Source organism: Cervus elaphus, chromosome 27 (genome assembly GCF_910594005.1).
Source record: "Cervus elaphus chromosome 27, mCerEla1.1, whole genome shotgun sequence".
Taxonomy (NCBI): domain Eukaryota; kingdom Metazoa; phylum Chordata; class Mammalia; order Artiodactyla; family Cervidae; genus Cervus; species Cervus elaphus.
This window is the reverse complement of record NC_057841.1, coordinates 63,691,135-63,694,655: the sequence shown is the minus strand read 5'-3', so window position 1 is coordinate 63,694,655 and position 3,521 is coordinate 63,691,135.

Sequence of the window (3,521 nt, the reverse complement as noted above, 5' to 3'; positions counted from 1 at the left end):
TATTTTTCAGAGAAGGGACATGGAGTTTGAATCGGGATAGTAGCAACAGAGAAGTAGATGAGTTTGAGACACAGGAGTGACTGGTTGTGTGGAATGAGGGCAGGAAACTACTGTGGGAAATTGGACGGGTCCAGTTTGGACCTCTGGGTAGGTGGTGTGGTCCTACACCGCTGCTGCTGCCAAGTCCTTCAGTCGTCCGACTCTGTGCGATCCCATAGACGGCAGCCCACCAAGCTCCCCCGTCCCTGGGATTCTCCAGGCAAGAGTACTGGAGTGGGCTGCCATTGCCTTCTCAGGTCCTACACTAAGAAAGAGAAAAGGAGAAGGGAAGATGCCTTCCGTGCGGGTCCTTAACTGAGTGTGTCTGTGTCACAAGCAGGTTTTCACAGAGTCGCTGCATCATCTGCGGCTGGAACTCAGCAGGAAGACCAGGTAACTGAAGCCAGGCAATGACCTCACTAACGAGCTGTGTGTGGCCCCAGAAGAAAACTCTAAGAACTATCAACGCGGAGGCAGCGGGCGGGGGAGGCTGCAGTTTGGGTCTTGCAGGCAAGGGGAAGCCAGCGCTTCAGGAACGCCCAGAGAGGCAGGAGCGGCGGGCGGAGGCGCTGCCTGAGTGGGCGTGCCCTAAACGCTGACGGGCTTGAGACGGCGAGCAGCAACGTGACGGCGAGACATCCAGCGCCGCCTGGTGGGCGGTGAGGGAACCGACGCCAGAAGACCAGCGTCCTTGGAGTCGAGGCTGCCTGCCGAGCGAGAGCTGCGGTTTGATCTCCGGGCGGGGAGGGTCTCCTGGAGCAGGGCGTGGCACCCCACCCCGTCTTCTTGCTGGAGAGTCCCTGGACGGAGGAGCCTGGAGGGCCACAGCCCTGGGGCCGCAGAGTCGCACAGAACCGAGCAGGCAGATGGAGGTGAATAAGGTCAGCTGCTCTTTCTGCGGCAGGACCTGGGTCAGGAATGATCATTCCCTGTCCGTGGAAGACTTTGATGCCCTCGCTTGAAAGCCCTCACAAACCGGAGCAGCCCCTGCCGTCCTGTGGAGGACGCGCCGGGGACAGGAGCCACTGAGCCCGAATCCTCCCCGGACGGGGTGCGGCTGAGGGCAAGAACGTTGTAGAAGCAGTTTCAGGTGCAAGAGCTAAAACTGAAAAAAGAGCTTTTCAAATCCGATGTTAATAGCAAATGGCATACGGTTGACCGAATATGACCCCTGAGGGAAAAGCTCAGAATTTTCAAAAAATGTATTAGCTAACCAGGAATGCTCGAAAAGTAAACATTCCTAGAAGACTTGCTTATTATGTAAATATTTAGCTAAGGTTTCTCTTTATCTACATTCATTTGTCTTGTATTTAATATGATATTTCATTTTAATGTAAACAGAAGGCATTTGTTAAAATTTTCTATTGAAATACAGTTGATTTACAATGCTGGGTTAGTTTCAGGTGTACAGCAAAGTGATTCAGATATATATATGTTATGTATATGATTTTCTCATATATATATTCTTTTTCGGAGTCTTCTCATTATAGGTCATTATGAGATATTGAGTCCAGTTCTCCGTGCTTTTCTTGTTGGTTATCCGCTTTATACCTGGGAGTGTGTGTGTGTGTTAATCCCAAACCCCTCCCACCGCTTCCCCTTTGGTGACCATGTTTGTTCTCTGTATTTGTGAGTCTGTATTTTAAGACTATTTGTACCATTTTTTAAGATTCCACATATAAGAGATATCGTGTAATGTGTGAATGCTCAGTTACCTAGTAGTGTATGACTCTTTGAGACTCCATGGACTGTAGCCCACCAGACTCCTCTGTCTATGGGATTTTTCAGGCAAGACTGCTGAAGCAAGTTGTTATTTCCTTCTCCAAGGGATCTTCCCAACCCAGGGATCAAACCCACATCTCCTGCTCTGGCAGGTGGATTCCTTACCACTGAGCCACCTGGGAGGCCATATCATATAATACCAAGTGAAAGATGTTTAGCAGCCAAATGCACAGAGATTATAAACACAGGCTCTGAAATCAGAGAGCTGAAGTTTACATTCTCACAACACAACTTCCTAGCCTTCTGTGTTCCACAAGGTTCCCGGTGTCTCTGATCCTCAGTTCCTTTAACCTCGAATGAGTCCTCACAGGACTGTTGTGGAAGCAGAATGATAATATATGTCCTGTTTAGCCCAGTGCCTGGTCCATAATTACTCCAAGAATGGCCATGGCGTTGATAAGAGTCACAGTTGGAAAAAAGGCGATGGCAGCCACTCCAGTACTCTTGCCTGGAGAATCCCAGGGACGGAGGGGCCCAGTAGGCTGCGGTCCATGGGGTCAAGAAGAGTCAGACACGACTGAGTGACTTCCCTTTCACTTTTCACTTTCATGCATTGGAGAAGGAAATGGCAACCCACTCCACTGTTGTTGCCTGGAGAATCCCAGGGACGGAGGAGCCTGGTGGGCTGCCGTCTATGCGGTCGCACAGAGTCAAACACAACTGAAGCAACTTAGCAGCAGCAGCAACAATAATTAGGTAATAATAATAGTAATAAAAGAGAGGCACTGGTAGGATACATTAGAAAACTATTTGGCAGTATCCCCTGAAGCTGAACCCTTGAATAATCTATGGCTCAGTAATTTCATCCCCAGGGATGCATGTGTGTAAACACATGCATGCTATTTTTTTTATCTATTTTTTGGCTGTGCAGGCTGTTAGTTCCCCCACCAGGAATCGAACCCACGGCCCCAGCAGTGCAACTGTGGAGCTGTAACCACTGAGCTGCCAGGGAAGTCCCTGTGGATGCTCCATTCTTATACACAGCCATCACCAGGCAGCTCTGCACACGCACTGCGGTCACTGCATTAGGCTTTCCCAGGCAAGAGTTAATCCCAAATGTCAGTGCTTTCTAAATTCCAGGAGACAAGTTAAGTTCCCTGAACACTTACTTGGCTTGAAGGAGCACTGTTCTCTCCCCTCCTCTAAATGCTCCTGAAGCATGTTTCACAAGCATCCCCCACTTCCCTTCTTACAGCCTAGAGAAGAGGGATAATGAGCCAAGAGTGATAAAACCCAACTTTGGCCACCCCCAGAAATCCTGCCCAAATGGTCTTTTTTTTGAGAACACGGGGCATGTGTCCATTTTTGCACTCAGCATTTATAGCAAGAGGGGACACGTTCTATTTGAGCACTCTGCCGGGACAGGAAAAGGGCTGTGTTGAATATTAGGTTCAGAGACACGGTAATTGATTTAAAACAATGTATATGACATTGGGACGGGAAGAGTACTTAATAAGAAAACATTTTAGGCATACACAGCTTACTCAATAAAATTACATTTTGAGGCAGGGCCCAAAGTGGAAAAGACTGGAGGGAAGTTCCACAGCCTCCTGCAAGGCCCCTGCTTTCATTAAACACTTTTATGTAGTTGGGAGTTAATCTACCGTTTCCCTGGTCCTTTCCTCCCCAGGATGAAAGGGGATGGAAGGAGGAAGCAAGAGCTGGTGGGCAGGAAGTAAAACCAGAAATAGGGGCAGTCA